Below are 27,510 nucleotides of genomic sequence, written 5' to 3'. Positions count from 1 at the left end.
TTCACTTTAACGATCATCGTTGCATAATTGGTCTGCGCGGCTATTTGAAGGAACGACGCATCGTTGCAGGGTGCGCAGGAAGGCCGAGTTAACGGTGTGTGTTGCCGCACATTCAAACACGACCAAGTTTGTTGGGAGGCGAAAAGAAATTTCAGCCGACAAGTTTCACCAAGAAATTCTCGTTAAGCACGAACCTAGCCCCTGCTTGGGGAGAATGCGCGGCATCGGTCGGTCCAGTGCCAACCGCATGTTGGATTTCGCGCCAAATGCGGTAGCCAGGGGAATGTACACGCTCGAATGATTCCTTATCGTGGCTTCAGAGAGGAGCCAAGAAGGCTGAGAGCTCGAGTGGAACGAAAATTGCAAAGTAGCGCGACGGTGGCGAGGGGAGGGCCAAAAAATTCATCGAATTTCCCTGGGGGATTCGTTGAACCAGTTTGGCAAATGGGCTTCATCTCAATTTTCGGTTCGAAGAATTTCTTTCGCTTAGTGAAACGATTCTGCAAATGAAATTCACTCGGTTAAGATCGAACGGGACTTGTCGGATCCGATCGTTTCTTCCTCTATCTTTCGATTAGCCTTTAGAAACTTCTGAGTCGTACCTCGTATGATCCTGCCCCCGCCCCTTCCCTACTTGGGTTTTAAGAGAAGACCACTTTGCGAAAATACAGGATGAGGAGAAATAAAGGAAAGTTCTTTAATGAAACTATCTTTCTACCAGACTAAGCGAGTGCTCTTAAGCGAGTACGTATCTAAAAGTTACAAGTTCGGTTGGCCAGTTACTCACTTGGAATATCCCAAACGCTGTGCCGAGGTGTTCATTTGTCCGTACGACCGTCGTCACGATCATTACTCTCTCCAGGCTCCCTCTTTCTCTCTTCTTCCGTTCCCTCTCCCCGAGCACGCTATATCTTCCCCTTTGTTCCTCTCCCTGTCTTTCTTTCTGTCCGCTAATCTCTTTACTCTTTCGACCACAAACGCCGTGTACCAGCCACTTGGAAGCAGCGACAGCAAAGAACCGCGCGGGACAGCGTATCACAGCAACGGTCTATGCGTTGTACATCTTCCGCGTACACGGCACACACAAACGCGACTGGTCGGTGCACCACAAATCGCAGCCAGCAGCAGCATCCGCGTGTAAACGTTACAGACGATATTCAGACGGCTGGCCAACCGCGTTCAGTCGACCTGATTGAGAGACGAGTACCCATGACTTTCACGAATGTCGTCGTCGATCGATTCTCGACCAATGACGATCAATTTCGTACAACTGTTTCAACGCCATGGTCACTGAAATTGCGTCTTTTCAACCGACTCGGAGGTAGTTCCATCTTCTTTAGACAGACGCGAATGAAATCGAGCCGAGCTGGCAATCAGTTGCTGCTGGGTCGCAGGTGATACCAAGTTTCGAAACGGATTCTCGATAATTCCGTTTGTTTATCGAATGTCCTTTATCCCTTCCAGTAGGAATTTGACGACTCGCGAATACAATGTTTCGATGGATTGGCGTGGAATTGAACCGCAGGCGAAACGTCGATTTCGAGCGACAAACTACGCGCACGGTGGAAAAGTGAGTGCGTCCCAAAAAGCACGGTACAGGCGCTTTTCGTTGGAAGCACACTAGTGTGCGTCCGCACAGACACGCAACCGCGAACTACGCGCCCTCGACTGGAGGCGCCTGCGGTCCAGGCTGCCACGCAGTATACTGAGCCGTGCCGGCTGCCCGGGAGAATCCGTGGGCGAACGAAGCTCCCCGAAAATTTGCGAAGATCCTCGATTCGATACACTCTCTTCGGGGTCGCGCACGAGTCGCGAAGAGATGCTGGATTGGAAGAGACGAACCGTCAGGCGACAGTCACTGTTTCCGATACTTTGTTGGGTATCACGAAAGCAGACAGACGAAAATATCTCTTTTTCTTCTCTTACCATCTAATAGCATCGCGCGATTCCATTAAGACGATCGATCAACTTTGTCGGATTAGTCTCTTTACGACGTGACACATCGATAGCGTGTTGCTTTTACGGTTTGGCCCTATTGTTCCCATCGTGTCTCGGTTTCTTTAGGTCCTAAAGAATTGATACTGACACGGTGTCGCGGAACGTGCTGATTCACCGCTTGCGTTTCCGTAGTTGTCTTCATTTTTCGCGTGACATTCTCGAGCGCAAACTCGCCCGTTCCATTCCATTTCATTCTGTGCTGACAGGTGTGCGCGCTGTCTCATGTGTCCAAAATAATTGTCTCCGTTTGTCACACGACATTCGTAAATATTATCCTCGTATTCTCTGTATGTCATTACAGGTGATCAAACACGAGACAGACCCCGTATTCTTGATCCTCCGCGCTGCGTTTGCAAAGCCATGAGTCTCCCGTGATTTAGTCCATACTGATCTCTAGCTTTGCAGTAAGGATTTCACCGTGCCAATCTACCATCTGCATTTCCATGGCTCAGGCGAGAGCCTGAAACGCGGAAAATTAGAGAAGCCGAAGCGACAGCTGGTTACAAGATGAAACTCGGTTTGTTTCCACGTTGAATCACCGATAGAACGGTTCGTCAATGAATTATTAGACAGCGCGAAACATCACGTTGTCGGAACGCGAATATTTACGACGCATGAATATCACCGACAGCGAAGGTTTTTCTGATGCGTATGTTTAAATATACTGGAAAGTTCCCTTTTTGTTACGCCGTCGGTGTGGAATTTATATCGGTTGGTCGTCTACGTGCGCGGCCATAAAAGATAACAAATTTCAAAATTGGATTTCATTATAGTATGATATAACTGATACGCGACAGGTCTTCCCTGCGGACATTTTATTGACGCTAATATCTCCCCGTTGTCCGCGTTCGAATATTCAAATCCGAATTTTTAAATCGTATCAATCTTCAAACTACGATAGCGTTGTCGAGAATATTTAATGAGAAGTATATTGGATCTCACGAAGCAATTAAAAGCATCGAACATTCCTTTCCCGATCGTTGATGAAAATTACACGCTCCACATTCCTACGAATCATATATCGAAGTAAAAAATCTACCATAACAAATAAAAAAATTCAGGAATTCAGCGTTTTTACTTTAGAGTGTATCGTGGAATTTGCTAGCGCCAGGAACGGTGCTTGCAAACGAGTTTGGAATCTAGACGCCTGTGCATGCTAATGCTTTCGAACGTTATGGTACGTGATTGAATCGCGTGACGACGGTGTAACGGCAAGCAACTACCCTATAACGCGAATCCACAGTATACACAGATCTTTGGTAACACGGTTCTAGCATGACCCGTTTCGATTTTCCTTTCCCCATTTTCTGTCTCTAGGGTGGCTGGATGAAGCAGAACCCGCCGCCTTTATGGGGTAGCCTCGTAGAGTTAGGGTCAGTAAGTGGGACGTGGGGTATTGATCTTTTTTGTTCTTTTTCGACGTTACTTCGATCTCTCGCTGTCTTCGTCGTTGTACCACGGTCTTTTCGATGGAACTCGAATCGATCGTGAGCTGCTGCGGGGGCAGAGTTCGGTGTCGATGGCGGTCGCGGGGAGGAAATGTCGCTCGGCGGAATACAATCCAGAAATATAGATCAGCGGCGCGCTCAGTCGTATTAGCTCGGCAGTGCTGGCAGAAGGGGATCGATCGAAGAATTGAATGAAATTATTCCGCGATGAGAGCACCCTTGTCGCGTGTCTCCGATTCGCGTTCGTCGCAATCCCGACGCGTTTCGTTCGTTGGTTAAGAAATTTTCGATCCGAGCGACGCGACAGGTATTCCAGTCACGTGGTGAACATTCCCGGGCTTGGATCCTAGACGTTTGCCACGGAGATGGGAATACGATTCTGATTTCGCTGGGATCAAATCGATCTCCGAAGCTGGTGTAATCAAAATTTCTTGATTACACTTTGACAGTTCCACCCTGAATAGAAGGCGGGATTCTTTCAGCCTGGAGACGCTGTAAATCTTATTCCAGCTATTCGTCGAGCAGCTCGAGAGGTGCTCGAGATTTGTACTCGAGAGCTTGGCGGAGGTTAGATGCTCGAAGCTCCTCCTCGCTCTGATTGGATTCCCCGGGGATATTGTAGTTCGTGGGGCAGTCTTTTCTAGCCGGCCGTTGCCGAGTTTCGGCCAACTTGGATGAACAGAGAACTCTAGAACCTCGAAGCTGTTTTGGTTCCCCCAATGGACGAAACGAAACCTTGGCTCCATTGTTCTCAATGTCAAAGCGACTTACAGGACTCCGTCGTTCTTTTTTTTTCCTCCTTTTTCTTTTTTTGTTCTGAACCAAGTCCCCTGTCTTCAACCTCACCTGATAATTAAGTCTGCAGACTTTGGCGAAGTTTCTTTCGGGATAAAGGAATCTGATAACGCTATTGCTCTTTATCATAATTAGCTCTCGAGACGGTACTCGTGTCTGGACTGCGCCGAAACTCGTCGACAGAACACTATCGGAAACTTGCATTATTTCGTTTCTCGCCAATTAACTTCGATCCGCCGACTGAACGTGTTCGACTTGCTATCACGGGATCTAAGCGAAACGGAAAACTTCTTTACCGCCGAACAAGTTCTTTGAAAGGGGATTTTCGAAAATGAGATTCTTGGACAAGTTATGATCTAGTAACAGCGTCTGACACGAAAACGCTCTTTTCTTTCCAAGAAAACATGACTATAAAAAGTTTCAGGGACCAAAGTCTCAAGTAGGATCCCGCATTAGAAAATCCTCTATCTTAGAGTTTTTTTTTTTACTTTGTAGACGTATTTTACTCGTGATGTTCGGAAAATTCATGTTACAAGCAGAGCTGTTCAGTTTGCAACATCGTATCCAATCTTTCCTTTCGATACCTAGCTCATGTTCGACACCGGAACGAAATTCTACTGGCTTCTTTTCCCTCGACGAAAACAACTGACGTTGAAGCTATCTCTTATCGTAGCTAGTTGGCGTGCAACTCCCGAAGGAACTCCGTGACTTACGGGCGGCAAGGTTTACTCTGTCTTGATAGTCCAATAGTGATATACTGGCACATGTTAAGTGCCACGACAATAATTCCCAGAGAATACCCGGAATAATGTGACTAACGAGTTGTCCCGTGTGCAAATGTTAGCATCTGTCACAAACAATTATCGCAACATCGATGACACAGAGAATAATATATAAATAGATATATAAACTAAGGGAGAGAAGGAACTTTTTCGAGTTCGAATTAACTTTTCCAATCATGTGAACTCATATTCAACATATTGTTCAGTGGCTACAAAAAATATAATATTTGCACATACCCCTATTTTCCAGTGAAGCGTTTTTCTATCAAGTTCTATATACGTGTTTCATTTTCACAGTATCAGAGTTTAGCAATCATGCGAAAATATTACCAAATAATACGAAATTTGGTATACTTGAATCAGTTTAATTAAATGTTACGATAAATATGATGACGTGCTTCAAAATAATTGAGTTCCGTGTTAGGAGAGCAAAGCTTTCAAAAAGTTTTATGGGCTAAAAATGGAAAATTACGAGAATTATGTTTGACATCGCTAAACGATCAGCTATTAATAACTCTTTATCTCAAACGAATTTGTTGAGAAATGTACTTCTCCTAGTTGTACCATTCTTCTGGCAAGCTAACAATATTATTTCTCCTTTTGTGCGGATTTTAAAAAGTAGTAATAACAAACTGCTTTTGTATTCCGCGCTTAACAAAAGTTTAGTTTATCGGAGTTTTTTCCTTCGTGAGTTTATGATTTACCAGATATAATTTAGCACTCGTATAAATAGTCAACTTTCTAAACGTATAGAATATATAAAAAATTTGCTACTTTCAGTTATCAATGAATACATTTATATTACGTCTTTTAACTTTAAAACAATCTCAGATACAATCAGTGTATTTCGTATCGAAGATAACGTAATCTACTTGACCTACATGTTATCGCTAGACCGGTTAATTCTCGTTAATCTCGTAAATACATCGATTATGATACGTAGTGGAACCTCTGTGACCTCACAATTTTTACAATCTGTTGTTCCACAAGATATTTTTTACGCCGTTTTTAAGCTAAAACTAAATCTGCATAATTCTGAAAAATTTTCTCTCTTCCCTTGGTTCTCATTCAAGGTGCCGAGGTTCCTCTGGAATTTCTTCTCCTTGTCCATTAAATTTCGCTAGAAGAGGGTTAAGTAGACTCCAAAATCACGTGTTTACCGCGTCATTCGCGTAATCGAACATATTTGAATCGCCGATGGTGGCCGAATTAGCCCGAGCGGTCACGAGCGTAAGCGCAATCGATTCCGAGAGAAAGGTTCCCTTGCTACATCGCACACTGGCCTTCTCCATTTCCCTTTTCAGAGCCTTGGAATCGTCCGCGAGAGCTGCTACCTCCGAGTACGCAACGCTTTGAAGGGGCCTTTTTCAATGAATGGACATTCATGAAACTCTCGTTTCAGCTAACCATCCTCTCGTCCACCGTGGTTTTCCGTCTTTTTCTTGTTTCCCTCGAGTGCAACACCCCTGGAGCTCGTGTATGTATCGCTACGAGATACTAACGTGTTTGTATATACGTGTCCTATTCCTTTGCTCTGCGCAAACTTGTTGAGCTGACGACGGTTCTTCATAGCCCGTAGGTGGCGGATGGGCCCGTTACCGATCTTTTGTTACAGGTTTCTCTTGTTTGCTATAGGATTAGCCGACTCTCGTTCCTCACGGTTGACAAAGTTACGCCTAAGACGTCCGAACTGGCGCGGGAATTGCGTTAACTACAATTACCGAGTTGCCGTGGCGAGTTCGAGTCCTTCGAACAAGTTATCTCCCCGACAAAACTTTGCTGATAGACGGATTGCTCCTCTTGGTGGCTAGCCGGGTCGAAATGTTTGCCAACTACTTGCTAATGTATTTTGTTAATCAGTGTACAAACTCGTGTATCCTCGCTCTCCCTGTGCATTTGATATTGGTGCTTTTAGTACTGGTTGATGGTAAGAGGAAGGTGTACCTTCCGATAGTAAGATCGATAAATTCTATTTGAAATTCTTTCTAAAGTACTTATAAAAAGTTATGTAAACTCTGTACAACCCGCCTCTATAAATAGTCTTTGCTACTTTTATATTCTAGCTTTATCGATCTTGTATACCGTAGAATAAATGTGGAACATTATGAAAAACACGGTCATCCATGAAACTAAAAAACCTCCGATTCTTTAAGTGTCAATATTTCAGTCGAACAAAATGGGCACTTATTTTAAAATTTATTTTATCATTCGCATTAATAAAATCACGGAATCTTGAAGGAATGAATGATGGAGAATGAAATCAAAGTCTAATTTCTTTTCACGCTCGTAGGTCTACATAGTGAAGTTTAATACTATGCTTGAAATTACTTAAAGCTGAAGTTTATATACCCTAACAAGTATGTATCTTATGCACAGGCAAACGCAAAACTTAATATGTATTCAAAGCCAAATTCGTACTTATTGCAATGTGAAATATTACAAACTCTAAGTGAATTTAAATTAGAGTTCAAGTAAGAAACTAATTAAAGTAAGAATCATAATTAAAATTGAGAAACTAATAGAAATAAACCGTCAAAATCGCGTAATGTAAAATAAGTCTAGATTAAATTTCCAAATCAATTGGAAAAAGATAATACAGGGATACTGGAATATTCTTTGTCACTATATATTTAAGAAATACATTTTAACATAAATATCTTTACCTGAATAATTCAGAACTGGCAAAATAGAAAACATAAAATTTATCGTTCGTAGATAACACTGTGTGAAAACACAAACGAGGTACGTTACTCAATGGCACAAATGCACACGAGATATGTATCTACGAAATAAAGGTGACACGCGCATAAATTAGTAGCTTCAATGTTATACATTAATGATTAAATCGCTAATAAGTAAGGAAAAGTCTTTTTCGATCTCTACGTTCAATCAAAAATAGGCGAGTCGAATATTTCATATATGTATTCGATGATATATCCTTAACAAGGTTTTAGAAGGTTGGTCGAAAGGTGACGATTTTTATCGTTGTCATGAAAAGTGATCTTTCCATTACAAAATAAATCGTTTCTAAGCATATACTATTCTTCAACGATTAATTATTAAATAAATACATCTAATACGTTTTCTTGCTAGTATAAGATTATGTTAAAGTATCGTTCTAGTTCAATTATTAATTTAATTACTTATTCTACATAATAATTTGTCTTTGATATGCGGTCGAATTCTATTTATTTGAATCTGTCTTTGAATAAACCGGGCTCGTTCAAATGGACTAGAGGATTACAATCGTTGCGACGTTATAAATCGCAGAGGGCGTGAAAAGCACTCCGATTACCTTCAAAGCCGGTATTTCAGAACGTGCAACACGAGGTCCTATTTAACGTCACATCTATTCTGTGCTTGATGAATGTTAATAACGCGAAAATCAAACGCTTCCAATCTGTCAATTACGTCACAGACGAGTATACAGCAATCCTATTATTAGTCAATGATTACGTATTATACGCACAATTTTCGATATCGAATGCGTATGCTTTAGAGGTGGTTAGAAGATGGTGTTTAAAATCAAACCAGTCGATGATCGAACTGAAACTATATTCCATAGTTTCCTATGGATTCTACTTTACCAGCAGATAATATTCACCGTCCAAAGCAGTTGAAGGATAACAGATCCCTGTAATAAGTAGACCTAAAGAAACCTTTGAGTGACGAATTTCAACCAACCAGGTGGCGCTAACACTCAAATTTCATCGCTTCCAATAGTCTGGCAATTTTAAATATCATTTTTCAACAATATCGTCCTTTTTCTTCAATAACGCTATAATCATGGTAAAGTGGTAAGTAACATAGTTAAATACTCGAACGAATAAATTTTCTATTACATTCACGTTTCTGGGACGCTGTTTCCGCTTTCCAAATATACGATTATTCACTCATCTGGTGTCTAATCATTACAAACAAGCTCACGTATCGCCACTGAAACGATCGGGGGTGGCTACCTGTCGGAAATTTCTCGGCGTTCGAATCGTAGTTTCCTCGATCGTTCAACTCGTCGAATTGTATTGAGCGAGGTTAAAAGCCCGGGAGCGCGGCACTTCAAAGGGCAATGTGCACGCGTGCATAACTTATTGATGAGCTTCCACCTTTCATCGAAAGTTCACGGGCTCTTTTTGACGGAAAAAACAATCAGTATTCGGCGAGGTTCATCGAAAGTATCCGTTTCGTCCACGGAATCGCCTCTCATTAAAACACGTGTTTTTTTTCCATACAAAATATCTACTACTTACAGTCGTCACCCACGACGAATAACGATTTTTATAAGAAAAAAGAAAACGACGACATATAGCTCAATTGAAGGGGCCACTACGATAAGGAGTCAACGACATTTTCCATCAAATTCAGTAAACCAGGAAGAATTAGCAAATAAACTCCAGGAAACAATGGTGAAATATTACTTTTGTAATATTCCACCACATTTCACGGTTTTGATGTTCCTCTAACACAGGATCCAATTATTTCGAGTCGTAGCACTTTTGAAATACGTACACGTACGAATTATCGTAGCTGTCCTTGTTATAAACTTCTCCTCGGTCGAAGATACTGCCGTGACGAGAGGCAGCTACACTTTTAAGAATGTCGAACGAACCGAAAAATACCATTTCACAGTCAGTCAAAATCGAATCGCTTCTGCCGACACGCTATAATCGACTAATATTGGTAGTAATGGATTTTCATTCGAATTACCGAAAGGTGGAGCTGCTTCCTTATTGCTGCCTTCGATCGTGCAAATCTTGAACTCGCTTTCGAGCATCGTAGCTCGCGATCGTTGACGAAGTGGCGTCGGTAAGAAGAGGAATGCTCCCTGGGATCTGGATCGTGTCCACGCGAAAGGACACGACGTGGACCGATTTTTCTTGCGCGTGCTCGTTGGTTGGCCGGTAATTGGCCGTCATCCGGAACCGTCGGAGCGTCCTCGCGAGACGGACTAAACATCGGTAGAAGTCGAACTGCGCCGCGTCCATAAATCAATTAATTTTAGCCAGTTCGATATGCCAGGCTGGCTTAATTTAAATTCTTTCGGAAGCCTTTGGAATCGGTGGTGAGCTGGGGGCCTCGATAGAGCGGAGGCCAAAACCGTGCGTCCACCGACGTCGAACGACGCCGTCCAGAAGCCTTTGGTGGGGGTTGATTGGTGACTTACGGCCGGTAGAAAGACGAAGAGAACGACAGAGAATAAAAGAGAGAAAGGAGGCAGAGGAGAGCAGCAGACGCCACCTTAAGTATTTCTGATCGAATTCCAAATGGCTGGTTCGTCGTCCGGTCGGACGGTCGGTAAGAATTCAAACCATGACGAGCAAATGGACAAGAGCGTGCGTCGTTTCGATCGTGAAACACACAGAGGGGACACGAGGAGGGACCTCGGCTTCGCTCTGCGCGAAACAGAGAAAGACAGAGACAGGCAAAATAAGCAGCGGTGAAAATCGCCGCGCAAAAAGCCGACCAGAGCTGCACACGAGTTCCTCGGGCTAATCAGTTCGCGGGTCGATCGATGAACTCTGTCGATACACGCTTCGTTTTCCCTCTTTTTTACTCTTTCCTCGACTGTCGCCGTAGCTTCGTACGAGATCGAAACTGCCAATAGTTCTTACGTAATTCTAACTCTCCCTTCGGTAAGATCAAAGACCCAGTCGATACGATTATTTATAGCATTCGTTGGATGCTGTAATTCATCGTAATGCAACGCTCTTTTAAGGTACTTTGGGAAAGGATCGAGGATCGAACATTTGGCTAGCTATCGAGTAGAAGAAGCTTCAACTTCGTATTCGAACGGAGCGTTTTTCTCTAGAGAAGTGACCATCCTAGATCGTTTACATTCTCAACGAACTTCTATTCGCGAACCTTCGAAATGAAGTTCTTATTAATTTCAATCTTTCGTCGAGGGTCGTTCTCTCTAAATTTTTCACTTGAGAAGTAGTGAAATCTTAAATTATTCTAATTGTACATTTTTCCAGCGAAGCTCTGCTATTCAGATATTCATGCACGTGTACAAGAACCGTGTAACATCGTGCAGACTGCGACAACTATGTATCAACTACGTAGGATTTGTTCAGATTCTTCGAAAGATGGTAAACAATCTAAACGTGGACACAGAAGAAAGTGCAAATTAACCAAAACGCGCTTATCCACGAAGTTGTAGTAAATTTCTAAACGCATAGTAAATAAGTAGCATTTTCTCTCGAACGGATAGATAACTCCGAGCAGGAGCTTCCACTTCGAGTATTTAATGACGCCCATAGCTGTTCTCGGATCACAGCCAGGGTGACGAGGGATGCAACGCCTGCTCTGCCATTTGGAAGATCAATTTTGCATAGGTCGTAAAGGGTAGGAAATTGCTTTTCATGAGAACGTAACGGGGATCGTATATGGAGCAAAATTCTCGACAATGGAACGTTGTTGCTGATTGTCGTTGAATATCGTCGGATGGTTAATTTCGTGGTAGGTTTCGAGTTTCGTTCGACGAATTTCCCGTGGAAACGTCGCGGGGACGAACGTTGGATTCGTTGGTGGTCGAAAGGAGGAGCAACGGTGAACGCCATTTTGTGTCTCATCGGCTTGTAACGGCCGGCACAAAGCGCATCGCGTGCAAGCTAATGAGAGTAATCACTTAATAAAGGCGGCCCGGCATCGCGTGACGCTTTACACGCTCATAACTGAGAATCAATATTTGATTTTCTGGTTTCTCTCCGCCGGCGCGGATCCTCACGTATCCTTGCCTTTTTCTTCCATCCGGTAAACAACACACGAAGCTGGCTAGCTTTTTTTTCCCCCGGATAGACGCCACTTTACGAGAAATAACATGCATTTTACTGCTCACCGAGAAATTGATCGTTTCTTCTCTGTTTCAGACGGCCGCCACCATCTGATGGATGCTTCGACGGGTTCGGTCACGCTCATCGCCGTTTCCTTCGAACACCGACTAATGGAGACCCTTGTCAGCCAATTCGTCAGAATTCGTGAGTTTATGGACCAATCTGTTTATCTTAACAAATTGTATTTTACGATTTTTCGCCGAGGGAGTGCTCGCATGCGATTCCTCCCCTTCTTTTATCATTCTCGTTTTTTCTGTATCCATGCGGATGTTTTCGAAACAGTATGACGTAATAACTTCTCTTCCGTTGGTATTTTCGTTACTGATTATTGGAACGCACAGAGAAACATCGACGGGCCGCGTTAAACGCGGAAAATCTTCTCACTTGCGGACCTACTCGAAGATGGTATCCCGCTGAGGGTAGCCATCCACATGTTATTTAGCAATTAAGTTTGAGAAATTTACCAAATGTCCAGCTGAATAAATTGTAAAGTACAAATTAAATAATAAAATAAACTTGCGTTCCTAACGAGGATGACGTACTGGGGAACAGTTCGGAACACGCATACCTGTGCGAGACTTGCAACTTTTTAATCATCACTTTGTAGAATTAAATTTGCATTTAGCGTTCCATATACAGATTCACGAAGGTACTCGAACGTTTGTAGGTACTTTTTATACGTAGTAAGATCGTCGTTCATGCCTCTGTACTAGACATACGTTTGCAGTGAATACCTTGCAATTTCTATACACGTTTTCGAACAGGTTTCGAATTTTACCGATATAATCGCGACAGTCTTATTACAGTATTAATGCAATTTCAAAATGTTCGAACGTTTTCTACAGTGAAGCTTCAGTCATTTTCATAAATCGGTATATCATTGTAAAATGCTGCGTTCCTTTCCTGGTCAGTAGCTTCCGTCTGACGTTAACTTAATCGTTTAATCTGTTGGAAAATTTCAACACTAATTAATTAAGATGAGACCGCTAAAATTCCTCGGATAATATTCCAAGAAGCTTAACTCGTGCAGATCGCGTTTTCCTTTTTTTCACGATCGAAATCACACGGGTCCTCCTTTTTGTTATTCCGCGGCGATGAGATCTGGTAACGATCGGTTCCCACATGGTGGAATTAGCATCGTGTCGTCATCAGTCACTCGTTTTGACACGCCGAAAATAAATAGTCCGGTTGATCTGGCGGAGGACAGAGACTCGGCCAGGGCAAAAGACAGACGAAGAGAAGGGAAAAGAGAAAAAAGGGGTAGAAGGACCCGATGACTTTGATTCGCAGATCGTTTCTATCGAGATTCGTTCACGAACCATTCGTGAAAAGTTCGATCAACCGGCGATTCGCGGCGCAAATTTTCCACACATGATCGCGCCTCTCCATCCATCAAATCTCTCACGTGGTTCCCGTGGATTTCTAGCGGAGTATAATCGAGTCCAGAAATCCATTTGTCATTCCACGCGTCTAACTTTCTTTCGATCCGTGGAGAAACCGATTCTTTTCCTTTTTCACGTGAATCTATACCATCAAAGGTCTCCCTTTCCGAATCAAGGTTTCTAGGTTCTTGGTTTTTTTCTTCTTTTTGGCGGGGTTGATAAAATTGATGAATCTCGAGAGTCTGTCGATCGCTGCCTGAGAGGGAAACGATTTTTTTTAATAATCAAGCGAATAAAAGAAATAGCTAGGAGTATCGTTTACAGTTTCGTCCGGTGGTTAAGTTCAAGTTATTTCATGAGACTTATTCGATGTATCAATATAGAAGTAAACAACAAGTGAAACATTGAAACCTCGAGTGGGTATAAAAATAATTTTTAACCAACGTCTAATCTAAACAACCTTAAGGCAAATTTGATGTGATTTATTGATACGAAAAAAGAGAACAGCCTACGTTGATACATCAAGTATTAGCCAATTTTGTTCGTCTACGTTCACAAATATGAAATACATATCTCTGTACGTATAATAGACATGAAACACTTTTGAGATAATCGTTCCGATGCGATCATTCTTGCAGAAGTTTTGAAAATAATTGGCTTTTTTCTACGCAATCCTAATGTAGTCGTATATCTACGTTTCTCTTAATAACTTTTTAATCTCCTAGCGAATTTATTCGTAACAGGATACGAAATAACACAGTAATCTTATTTTTTCGAAGTATATTTGTAGACCAGAAAAAAGCCTATTATCTGTACGTTTTAAAATTAACAAACTGTGCCTGGGGGTTAGGGGATGTTGGAGGGAAAGGAAAGGGTCGGGGTCCAGGTGAAAATCGAATTTTTATCCAGCCGGTCCGTACAAAATTCTAATTTGACGTTAGAAACTGACGAGCAAAAGGGTGAAAAAAGAAGCGGGGAGTTCATTTCACCCCTTGGGAAAGGATTTTTACGTATTATGACCATGTACCCGTCTCGCAGCCGTGCCCGAAAGGGTGAGACTGAGGGTTGAAATCGTAGAAAATGATAAACAGGGTGAATCTTATTCAAATAGAAAGACAAGATCCTGGATTTGTGCAAGGAACCCCAGGATTCTCTAATACGTACCTTCGTTCCTACCTGAGTCATGGGAAAAAGCCACGGGACATTCAACTTTTCTATCGGGTTTTTTTTTTTCTCCTTTTAACCATTACCATTACCAGACGAAGGAATTCTCTGCAATTTTATATTTTTCCATATAAAGAATCGATATGACATGCTGAGACTTCTACACGAAGAATTTATACAAAGATTCATTTTGCTCGTTAAATATCATCCTACTTTGCATATTTTATATATTTTTACACGCTATGTTCACTACGTACATTAAAAAATTTAGCGAATGGATATCAGCAGTTTATTTACCATATACAATTCTATATACCAATAAAGTCATTTTTATTCAAAACCTGTTTCTATATGCTACGACATTGCATGAATCGTATGAATTATTGCTACAATTTCGTGACTTTTAAGCCATGTTGTAGGTTCGTGCCGGTACCATACGTGTAACTTACATTCACATTCATGCACAGTGAACGCGTTAATCCTTAACCACACAAATACTATCAACTGTTGGAAACAATAAAATTCTAATTTAACCAGTTCTTACTTGGCGAACTATTAAATCAGAATCGTGAAACGTAATCCATCAGACCGTCAGATCGTTCCACCGATAGCTCTTTCGGAAATAATCTCGAGGAGTGGAAACAACGAAACGCAAGTGGCGAAGAGAAAAAGAAGGAAGACGAGTTAGGGGAGGAAAGGTTAATGGATCCTGGCTCGATCTTTCGTTCCGTTGGAACGCGATCGCCACGAACGAAACCGACACCGCGTGCACCAGGATATTCTGCCGCAGGATCGGGCATCTCCGCGCGCAGACAGTATCACGATCTAGCGTCAAACCCGATCAAAAGCCACTGCTGGCTTTGGTAGGGTGCCGAGAACCGGCTCGAAGGACCGGCCAAAAAAGAAAACGAGCCTCGGTATCGAAACGCGCGAGCTCCGAGTTGTGTAAGTTCGAAAATTCGGAATCCCTTGAGAAAACACAGCTGGTGGAGCGAAGCAGGTAACGCGCGCGAGGGTTCCGTCAAATCTGGAAGAACGCGCACGCACGACGACGAACAATGTTCAACCAAGGTCTGCCTCTGTGAAGTAGAGGGGAAAAATAAAAAAGAAAAAGACAGAGAAAGAAACTCTAGAATGGCCATGAGATGACATCTTGCGCAATTTTGTTTTTTTTTTTCTTCTTTTCTCTTCTTTTTCGTCCCTTTCTCTGTCAACTGTACGTCTTCCCCAACTGGTCCTTCCTCATTCAAACAGCGCGACAGATTCAAAGGGTTTACAGGAGGGATATTCGATTTCCTCCTCCTCGATCTCGAGCCTCCCCACCGTCCCACCCTTTCTACTCCGAACCTACCTGCCCTACTGTTTTCGCTTCTCGGGTTACTAAAGACGCGGAAATCCAAAAATCGCGAAGCTTGCTCGCAGAGATCTTTCATTCGTACCCCTCTGCTTTTGGTGATTCAAAGGATCTCGCTGCTCTCTCCCCTTGCTCAGCCTCTCCCACTCTCCACCTCTTTTTCGTCCCTGTAAAGGTCCTCCTTCGATGCCCCCTTCTCTGCTTCTTGCCGGTGTTTTCTCCTTTCTTCCGTCGGAACTATCCGGGGTTCTTAACCCCTTTTTTTCCATCAGCTGCCACGTAACAGCTGTATACGCCGGGCTCGAGGCGGGCGCGCGCGTGCTTTGTGCGTGCTGCACGCGCGTGTGTGCGTGCGACGCGTGAACGTCGTTCCGCTCGAGTTTCGATATTATCCGCGGTCCTTATCTCGCTTTAACATCGGCGGCCAACGATTTCCCGCGCTCATAGGTCCCCGTGAGCACGCCGTTCTATGGCTTTATGGGATTTTCGAGTTTGTTTTTCTTGTAGTTCTCGAAACGCCAAGGGAGGAGGGACGGTATCTCGGCCGTGCGTATTGTTTGCTCCAATAGAGCTGCGAGAGAGACGGAAAGGGTGATCGGTTAAATTGCGACGCTTGGATATTATTGCCTTTATAGGTCTCGAGTGCGACTTCAAGAGACGGCGACAAATTCGGGTTTGCTTATTTAGCCTGGCCAGGAAGTTTCTATAGAAATTCTGATCTTTTTGTTTCATATTCTTTTTAACAGGATCGCCACTGCAGCGGTTAGCACGAAGAACTGTTTCACGACGCTTTATATTCCGATCTGATATATTTTCTAATTCTGAACACTTCCATTCCGATTCTCGATCTAACATTTTTATTAACTGATTAGATACAAAGATATATGGACTTGAGTTAAAAAATTTCGCCTTTTATTCTTAATCAACGAACGACTTGCCTTCCTAGGTCATACATTGCAAGATTGCATAATGGTAAATTCCGATCGTAAGGTAAATTTCAGAGACAATGCTCGTAACATTATCGTTTTCCTACTTTCTACTTCCCTATTTATGCGGTTGATCGACGTGGCTGGCAAGATTCGACAACTCGGTAAAAGCCTCAGAAAGTTTATAATTCCAAAGTGACAGATTTTAATCAGCCGACGCATTCGCTACGATCGTCGTATTAGCTGCTTGACATTGCAGACGTACGTATATGTGGAGCTGTTTCTCCGAAGTGGTGGTTCTGTTTAGTTATTCGAGGCATGTTCCATTTGTATCGAGCTGCCAAAGTGTTTCAATGGCAATAGCCGGGAGACTGATAGTTCTCAAGAATGTTCGTGTACTCTGTCTACGCTAATAATAATAAAGCTTCTATGAGGTTGGTTAGAGCGTGGATCGCTGGGAAACTCGTGGTGCTCCCACGCGAACTTCAAAGGCCAGCCATTATCGCGGGCAAATATTTAGAGGGAGACGCGATGTTCGTTGCGTCTCTTCGTCACCGAATTGCCGGACGAGGCTCTGTTGTTTGGGTAATTGAATTCGGACAACTTCGAGTGGCCGAGAGGGACGGTTCACGGGCGGAGTGTCTGAAAAATCTCGAGTCAGAGGCCCGAGGCGTGATCCCCCGCTCGAAACGTGACTCGCGTGAAATTCCCGAGATCTTACCAAGGCCCCGTAGAAAAGGAGAGGAGAGAAGAAGAAGGAGAGATAGAGGAGAAAAAAGAAAAATCCTGTTTCGGGGATCGTGGATCGGCTTAGTGTCGTCTATGGATCTAACCGTGTACGAAACGAAAGGATCCAGCTCTTTGAAAGGTAGGAGTCACTGTAAAAATAGGCCGAGATAATGGAAGCATTGAATGGATACACGTGTCTCGGGGAAAAAGATAGGAAGAAAAATCGTCTAGAATCTTTTCCTCGTCAATGATTTCTACAGTCGTCCTCCTATTTATTTCTCTACACTTTCCGTTTTTCTTGGTTTTACGTTGATTTCTGCGAGGCTGTGATCACAGCGGATGCGTATTCTGGCGAATCGTCGTTCCGTGGAATGAAACGTTCGAAGAACGATAAGAATTTGGAACACTTAGACTGTCAAGAATTCGTACGTTCGGCATATCTCATATATCAAATGCCTAATCAATTATTTTTTGCCCACTGTTTTAATAAATATTGGTCGTATTACTGGATTTTTGATATTTACATTGGGACACTTTTATTGTGTTTCATATTCCTTCAACGTGATCAGAACATTTATTGTAAATACATATGCAGAAAACGTTAGTATACAATCATCCTAATAAGCGTCGAATATGATCTCACTCAATGTTTCACTTTATTAACATAATGGACGATCGATTATTCAAATATTATAGTCTCATAACGGTGTTAATGAAACTCTAAAATGTTTCGTACAACGTACACGATACAATCGTGAAAAATGTGTACAAGTGTTGGAATGGTCAGAAAACGCGTTTGTCGGTAAATGAGCATGTTGGATGGACATAAATGGATATGTTGGTAAAACGTGAACGAATTGCTACAAGCGAAGCAACGTGTCTTGAGATTCGTCTCACGGTCCCAAAAATTGATCTCCCTCCGACAGACAAAAGTCACTGGAGCCAGGCCACGGTTCGAGAGTTCGTTGCACCCTGTCTCGCCCTTTAAATTCCAGGCGTCTCCCCTCGTTCTCTCGAACACCCCCGCGCCAACTTCTCACTTTCGTGCTGGGTCTAGTGGCTCTTCCGATTCAAGAAATCCTTCGCTTCTCCGATCCAACTGTAAATTTTCTCTCTTGCCGTGGCACTCGAAGCCTCGTTTCACAAGCACCCGACAGGCGATTCAATTAATTCTATGGCTTGCCCTCGCAGTTTGCTCGTTGGTCGCTTTTGATCGAGCAGAAGTTACTGAGAACGTGGTAATTTTGGCCGCGCTATCACCCACCAGAGGCATCCTCTTCTTCGTCGTCTTCGTCATTTTTGGTGGCGTTCGGAGTTCAGACACCCAAAGTCGATGAGATAGCGACTTGAGAAACAGCAGGCACCGTGCATCCCTCTTTCCCTCTTTGACTCGCAGTCAATTCCTAAGAAAGGCACGCGCACATGGCCCGGCCCACTTATCGCACTCTTTTATAATTTTAGATTTCGGAATACCGCGGTGATTCGTGTTCCTGAGATTTCTCCTCGCACCACTCGGCTTTTACTTTTACGATTGGAGAGCGAACGTGATCGTTATATGCCTAAATTGGATAATTTGCAACGAACGTAAGAAGCCACGTACCTGTTTTGCAATTACCTATTGCGATTAATTTGGTTAGATCGTTTCGTCTATGGATTGCGAGCGTTTCGTAGGTTCTGTAATTGACGGTTGTAAATTTTTCTCTCTAGAACTGATCTGTTTTGACAGAGTTAACATCGCGATTTTAATCGAGAGAGATTAGGAATGATTAAGAGCCGATTAAAATGATGAAATCGATGGAAAATACGAAGAGCACGTAGGACGTAAGAACTGAGAGATCATATCGCAAGGGCAACGTTAATTAACTGTCCAGTAAACAGATTTATCAATGTCGTAAGCTTTGAATATTTTATTTCACGGCGACAAAACAATAAAAAATGAAGTCTCTTTATTTTGTTTGTTAAAACAATGAATAGGAATGAGATTGGATCATAAAAAAAACGGAGGGCCACAGTAGTTTTATGATTGCAGTCAGCAAGGAAATATATCACAGATTATAAAGTCGAAGAAATTCTAAAACACCAGAATGCTTGGGCCATATATACACCTACGTCTATATATATCTTCCAAGTATGGACTCTTGTTTCGAATTCTTTTTTACCAATCTTCCGTCCTGCCTAAAGTTGGGAATCGAGGGCGTGACAGGTTGTGGGAAACGAGCTAATTTCATGGGTTGACAAGCAACCCCCGCGTTTCTCTGGCGCTTTCCAAGGGTTGCGAGCAGTAATTTCCGGTCGTCGTACGCGGCCAGCATATTTTTGGATTATTCTGTTTTGGTAATTTGCGCCTGTATTTCCGTGGCCGGTGCAAAAAAAAAGAACGCCAGCCTGCATGGGGCATGATAGAGGGTTCCGACGAAATCGGGGAAACTCCAGGGGGCCGACTACGATCCACCGATCGATTAATCATTCCCGTTTGTATTTACCTTCGTACCTGATCGCTCGTTTCGCTTTTTTCTACCTCTCTTCTCCCTTTATGGATCGACCTTTTCGAGATTTCTTCGTTTCTCGAATTCCTCGATTACGTCTTTTTTTTCTTCATTTTCTTCCCTCTTTTTCACGCGTCCTACGAATCGCTATCGCGGGATTTTTCAACGAGAAGGGAGAACTCTTTCTTCGATGGATTCATCGATCAGGAATTCGTGAAAGAGTTCCATGGCAGCGTGAAAATTCTAATGATCGAACGGCATGAGAACGGTTTTAATCGTTTCGTGAATTCTCGTAATGCGCTGCAACTGATTTTGATCGACAGTTTTTCCTTTTTTTTTTTTTTTTCTTTTTTCGAGGAAACGTTTCTGATTCATTTTTTAATCCTGAGAATACTAGGGTTCGATCTTCTTCAGATCCTCCAGTAATTTTCACACCAGCTTACGGCAAGTGTTACGTTAAAATGTTGAATTTCAATTTAAAAATTTGTAGAAAGATACGATAATATCGTAGAGAGCAAATTACAATGTTCAACCATGGAATCGTATATAGAAAATTGTTATATCTTTTTTTTGTGAATTTCGTTACAAAATTTTTAATTCTAATAAATTTGAGGGAAGTACGTAGATAGTAAACGTAAAATATTCACCCCTGATTTATCTAACCCTTAGAGAACAAGTTTTTTCCTCAACACGTCAACCTCCAATTTACTCGATTTACAAGAGACAAATAACACTTCACGTGCTTTCCCTTTTCCCACGTAACATGCTGGATGTCTCGAGTCATTCCACGTGGTGATGCATTCGGTACCTGATTTCGTGTTAATTCCATCTGCCTACCGGTGTCTCCCTTCCCGTGGAAAACGCATAGCAAAGGAAAGGCAGTTTTTGTCACGCCGGAAATCCTGATTCAACTGCAGCCTCGCCTCTAAGAACGTAACCCTTCAGAAATTTTTTGTTTTTCACCAAATACACGCCATATTGTCGTGGGAACTGTATGGAAAAACGCGGCAACGATTTAACCGAGGCTCAGGCAGTAGATTAGTGTACTATATTTAAATATCGTCTGGTGGAGGCAGACGCTTTTTCGAGAAACCCATCGAAAACCCCATTCATATATTTCTCTCGAGCACGTTGCCTCTGTTTCGAGCATCTCCGTTAACGAATATGAATTTCTCTTTTTATTAATGAGCGGCCGAAGATCGTTTTCAGCTGTTGTTCGTACTTTAATCTTTTATAGAATGGAAAACAAAATGTGAAAACAAAAAGCAAACGTAAATGCAAAAGAAGATTTCGGGCAGAATCAGTTTAATGGTTAAAGGGTGTATTTTGATATAACATAGATGAAAAGAAAAGCAACTAATTCGATACGAAAGTATAAGCTTTTCGATTATAAACGACGAATCTATGAGATTTTGTGAAAAAACCAACAGCGTATCTAATATCTAAAACACGATAATCGATGCTCTCGAAATTAATATTTTTCGATAGCGGTTGAGATCAACGTCTTTGATGCGAATATTTCAATATTATACGTACTAATACGTAAGGAAACGTTATGGAAGGAAAGCTAGATAACACGCGATTGGTTGTTTTCAATAAAATTGCTTCGTCGTATAAAAACAAAAAGTTCGAACGTAATCTACGAAACAAATACTATTTTTTCTCGTGTTATATCCAAAATTAGATAATCGGTCGTCTCGAGACTGGTGGAAAATTGCTTCTAATCATCTTGAAATCGCCAGATCTAACGATAAGGAAACTCGTGTATTTTTACGCGCGTAAACCAAAAGGCCAAAATTCATTCAGCGATAAGATAATGGCGAAACAGTAAGCATGAAAATCGACGATGAACAGGGAAACGTCGATATATCGCGTAGGTCTGTGTTAATCGAACGATCGAACAATGTCCGCCACGCGGAATCCTTTATCGTTTATTTTCACGGGAGACATACTGAATAAATTTTTCTCGAGACTGTTCGTGTTCGACCTTTCGAAGATTTCTTGACAGTGAATGTGCTTTGGCTGATTCGCGGACTTGGATCGATCGGGATCGCTGTCGAAAGAGAGGCGAAACGGTAATCTGGCCAGGCTACACGTGTAGAACACATCTTGGCTGGCGAAGACCTTGAAGGGAGCCGCAGCTGCATCCTTGCACCGCCCCGAAGAGAAGGTAAAGGACAAACGTATAATATGATCTAACAGATCGTAGCCGCGCGGCATCGTGCGAATCGCGAAATCTCGATCCATAGATCCTCCACGTTCTCTGTCTTTCTCTTACTGCCCCTCTAGCCGGGCTCGATCTTGAAATTTTATCGCTTCGGTTGTGCTTCCATTGTTTCGTGCTCTGCCAACCGGTATTTATTATTTAATCTTCCTTTTCGTGGGAATAATTGACGCTCGCCAAGTCTCTGTACGAGTCTCTCGTGTCATGTATTACCTCCCGCGCGTAATGCTTATGTTTCCTTTTCCTTCGTCAAAGATATATGTATATTACAGATTTTCGCGTTCCATCTTTAATCCTATAGAGGATGAACAGTAACGAATAAGACAGAGGGACGATGAATTATCGGTACGAGGAATGATTTACATGGCGATAATGGCCGTGATAAAGAACCGTGAAACCTATTCGCTAAATAGGTCGTAAATAGATCCGCGAGTAGAAGTTTTAACCTGCATCGATATATATTAAATTACATCGGTCTTCGAGTTGGAATTGTTGGAACGTTTCGAACGTTGTTGCCTCTAGATCGCTTGAGAAAGCTGGACGTTTTCTTGACTCTCTCGGTAACGATTTAACGCGATCGCTAGGCCTTCGGCAAAGATAATTGATCTATTAGTGCAGATACTGATAATTGGGCTTATCGTTTAAGCAATTTAACAGCGGCGTGGCCAGTCGACGATCGTCGTTCGTCGAAGGTTGATCACCACTGTGAGCATTCAGCGATTCAGGGTCTGTTGGGCCCTTCTACGATAATTACACGGTGCGAGCTGCGAGTCGGCTCAGGAATATATGTTCGATCGGCCGGTTTTTGAATTATTTGAAAAGAGACAGACCCTGGTATAACCGCGATATTATGGTATCGCGATTCCTCCTCCTCGAACCTTCGATCCCTTTTCTTCCTTCTTTTTCGACTTTTTTAACCTCTGCCTCCCGCTCTTTATTTCCTCTTTATTTACTTCTTTTGCATCCTCGCCTCTCTTTGAGCACGGTGCCCAAGCGCGCTTTCGAGAATCGCGAGAGAACGCTGCTCCGACTTTTTCGACGTCGTCATTCAATTTCCAAGATGAATCTTTCTCGTACTTGCTTTATTTCTTTTTTTTTTTTTCTTGTCCATTTGTTAATGGTAGATGGACTGTAGGAAAATCACGAGTGTGAATTTATCTTTTCAATTAAAAACAGGGATCGACAGTAAATAATAGACGAGCTGCAGACATCTTTCTGATTTAAATACTTTAACCAACGATTAGATTAGATAAGAATTGTATCAAATTCCAATTTTTTTTCCAGTCATTATATTTTCAGTAGTTTCGATCCACGATAGTAATTCCGTCGAATTAATTAACAAGAATTCGTGACACGGTCGTTCGCTTATCGATGAAACGGTTTATCAGGTTCTGGATCGGATTCGATAAAAAGAGCCTCAATGTTGGACATTGCGAATCGCGTGCAGAGATTTATGGCTCGTGATTAGCTAATCAACCCATCTCGATCACGGAGAGGAACGAAATGCATTTTCGAGGATCGATTTTAAACCCCCTTCCCGTTATTACCTGCCTCAGAAAAACAATGGTCCCCTATAGATGCGCTCGTCCGATCCGAATGGCCACGACGAAACTACATCCGTCCCTGGTTGCAGATGTTATAATTTCGAAATAGCATAATTTCCAGCCAGCGATGGAAGATCGGTTTTAGACGGGTGAAAAAAGACCCCAAGTTTCGAGTATCGCGTTCTCAACGACGACAGAGCCACACACGAATTACGGGAACGTAGTTCGAATCAATCCGACAAACAGACTTCTTCAAAAACGTGATTTACAAGGCTAATAAATTACTCCAAAACGAGATTACATAGTTGAACATTGTTCTCGCGAACTCAGTTAATCGATGCACCGATTCCTTCGCATTAAAATCTGATTTCCAAAAACGATTCCTCGCTCCCTTGTTCGTATTCACACGCGGATCAGTGCCCTCGTGTATAACGATTTTATCGCCTGCTATTAGTTGATTTGCTCGTTGTAACGCTCGATAAGTAAAGATATTTCTACATGAATTCCACTCCGTTCTTTCATTTGTCTTCATGCAAATACGAATTTGCATAAAAATCCGCGGTCTGCTCAATTACAAACGTAGATTTCGCTGCACGAGTCTGCATGAAGATACGAGCGAAGAGGATAAGCTCGTTCGACGAGCGTCAAAGGCGAGCGTGTTAAAACGACGAAAAAGGCGTAGCTATGAATTCTGGAGACAAAGGAGGAATGTAATCAAGAAATCAGGGAACAAGAGAGAGAACGGGGGAGGAGAAGGGACAAGAAGAAGACGACGCAGAGGAGAGACAAGATCGGCATTGGCAAAAGGCATAGGTACTGGGCCGGCCGAGATCGCAACAAATGACTGTGTTTAAACTTGAACGTGACAAAATTTAAAAATCCCGCCCGAGGCTCGTCGAATGGTGGGGGAGTAAAGGTCCAGCGGCGGCCCAAGGGGTGGGGAGATAAAGGTCTCCCTATCTTTCTCTTTCTCCTCTCTCTCTCTCTTTCTTCTTTTCTATCCCTTTGGCCTGCTTTTACGTCGCTTCGTATTTCGCCTCTCTCCTTTTGTTCTTGGCCAGGCGCACGCATTTGCGCCGCGATTCGAATTTCTTTTCTCCTGTTCGCTCTCGCGCCAGCCAGACCTCTCGTAATTGGCGCGGCGACTCGGGGGTTGAATTGGGGTGCGCGTCGATTTGGAACGCCCGAGGCTTGCCCCGAAATTTTAATCAATTCCGACCTCCGCCCTTACCGTTCGCCGTTATTCTTCGTTTCAGCGTTACGTTGAAAATTGCTATTAGGAAGAGTCGGTTCGTTGATTCGGACTTTATCCACAGATCCGTGGATACTTTATTCAGGCTGTGGGATACTTTTGATCGATTCCGACCTCGGTTTTTGCTATTCATCGTTATTCTTCGTTTGAGTATCCTTGGTGTGGAAGTTGCAAGTACTTTCTCGAACTTGTTACGAGATAGTCAACTGATACTCGTAGTAGTAAAACTTTTACACCTTTCAGTATGAAATCTATGCCGTTCTTTCTCTTCCAATAAATACGATTGAAATATCGAAGGTGCCTTTTTATTGCTACGTTTTGTCATTTTCTACTGATATCTAACTTCAAGGTTGTAAAATTCGATTAAAATAAATGTTAAAATATGTCGTTTCAAATGAATCAAATCTTCGTATCGACGCAAGGATGGTGTTAAGCGCCGGTCGATGTCAGTGGGTTCAGTATCCGATAACATTTCGACGGTGGGACCAGCCGTCTTAAAAGTTGAGCACGTGGTCGTCTTAGAAACCAGGAATTCGTATTCCCGTTCGGCGATGGAGGTGGATCGTTACCAGCAGAAAAATCTCCGACAAGCGCGCTTTGGAAGTCCAGCTCGGGAGAAATGCCATGGTCGGGCAATTAATCATATTTCGAAAATCATTCCAGCAGCGCTGAGATCTGGCCGGTCAGATAGAGTCGGAGTGCTCCTCGAAACTCCAGAGTCATAGGGAGCCAACTATACGCGCAGGGTGTTTGACCGAGCAAAGCTCTTTCTCTCCAAAGAATCTTTCTCGTCTGTACCTTCCTTTTTTTCTCTCCTTTTACCTCTCTTCCTACGTTTTCTTCTTCTTTCCTTTAATACATTCCAACTCGTTCAGAGACTAACCGGAGGGGAAGAAAAGAAGAAAAATGAAAAATTCACCCTCCGACCGTTGGTGGTTCTAAGCCGGTGGTGGTGGCGTTTCTGAGCTTCACCAACTTCTCTTGGTTGTCGAACCATTTCCGCCATACGAGATATCTTCATTTGATCCGTGAAAACGGGCTACGAAGACGGGCAGAGGCCAATTTCCAAGAAAGATCCACGCGATCAGACGCGATCGAGGTGTCGATTTCGATCGCACCGAAGAAATAATAATTTCGAACTTGTACCGTTGCACTGCACGGAGGCGAAATCGAAGAAGAAGAGGAGAGCGAAGAAGGTGGACGGTGAAATAAGAGCAACGATTACAAGGGAGGAAAAAAGGGGGAGGGATGCGAGAAAGAGAGAGAGAGAGAGAGAGAGAGACTGTCTGGTCGTGATGTATTAGTTTCAACGCATACAGAGAACCGTCCCGAGCCTCCGTGGCCATTACAATGCGTCGAGGAGCTCTCCAGTTCGAGATATCTCGAATCGGAGCGCGTTCGATTCATTTAAGAGATAAGATCTTTCGTTCGAAATATGAATATTATATTATAAGCGCAGTCAGTGCTGGTTTCTCTTCCTTTCGTTCGCTGGCCTTTTGCTCCAGTCTCTCCCCTACTGTTCCCTTCTTTTTCTCTTTCTTTCTCCGTTTCTTCTTTTTCCCCTGTTCCCTGCGCCTGCCAAACCGAATGCCTGCATTACCACAGCAACTCGACTGTTCCTCCCCCCTCCCCGCTCGCCGTCTCTCCCCTTTTCTTTCCCGATCCCGATCATCTTCTCCGCAGACCGACAGAACGTGTGATTAATTAACACCTTGCGTTTCCACTTTTCAGTTGCTTGCCTCTCCTTCTTTCCTATCTCATCGAGTACGCCCCCGTTCATGAGTACCAAGCACCTACGAAAAGTTAAAGCTAATTCGAGTCTCTCTTCAACGATCGTATCGTTCAGCAATCTCGTATTTCTTGTCGTTATGATTCCACGAACGTCGTGAATGAGCTCGCGAGCCACATTCGCATTTTACCCAGAATCTCCCATGTGATCTCCAAATTTCGTCCGATGAATCTTAGATCGCGTGGCCGTGGGATCGAAGTTTAATCGTCGATTCGTCATTTCTCTTGTTTGTGCAAATCTCTGTCGCGTCTCGAGAATCGCCATTTTACACGAATACAAAATTCGAACGATGATTTTTCTTGTAACCCGCGTCAAACGTACGAAAGCTAATGAAAAACCTATTGTCCTCCTTAGTCAAGATCTTACCCGGAATTTGTTCAATCTTCAAGATATTGAAATATTCGGACTCGTGTTGGTAACCTTCGAAGAAAAATTATAGTCGTTCCGAAACAACGAAATTTTGTAAATACTTTGTTCAGTCGTAAATACTAAATATATTAAATTGAAGGAAAAGCATGAATGTCGCGAAGAAAATGATAGAGCTTCAGTTTTTCAATGATGAACAGGCGGTTTCAACTAAGAGAGGACGATAGTGTGTACGTGTACGCTGCTTCGTTAAATGAATTAAAGTTGACGAAACCCCCGTGGAATCCGTGATCAATCGTCATGAGAGAGGCAGAGGCTACCATCGCGAATTCCATCGTGTGATCGACAGTCGTACAATAAAGCGGAGCGAGGGGAACGTTCATGTATTGAAAGTGTATCGAGAAACCATGCAAGAAGCACGGTTGTTGAGAGGGGGGTGTA

At 42.9% G+C, this 27,510-nt stretch overlaps 2 protein-coding genes across 2 annotated transcripts in view; both read right to left on the bottom strand.

Annotated features, from left to right (window-relative positions):
- Positions 1-1,711, bottom strand: part of LOC132913638 (uncharacterized) — a 52,229-nt gene extending 50,518 nt beyond the window's left edge. Inside the window, exon 1 of the mRNA XM_060972107.1 lies at positions 788-1,711. The gene's annotated coding sequence lies outside the window, so the exon portion shown is untranslated. The remainder of the gene's footprint in view (positions 1-787) is intronic.
- Positions 1-27,510, bottom strand: part of LOC132913737 (proteasome subunit beta type-3) — a 341,911-nt gene that overhangs the window by 126,650 nt on the left and 187,751 nt on the right. The gene's annotated exons all lie outside the window — the stretch shown is intronic.

The sequence above is a fragment of the Bombus pascuorum genome, chromosome 13 (genome assembly GCF_905332965.1).
Source record: "Bombus pascuorum chromosome 13, iyBomPasc1.1, whole genome shotgun sequence".
Lineage (NCBI taxonomy): Eukaryota > Metazoa > Arthropoda > Insecta > Hymenoptera > Apidae > Bombus > Bombus pascuorum.
Note: the sequence above shows the minus strand (reverse complement) of the source record. Positions and strands in the feature narration are given on the sequence as shown.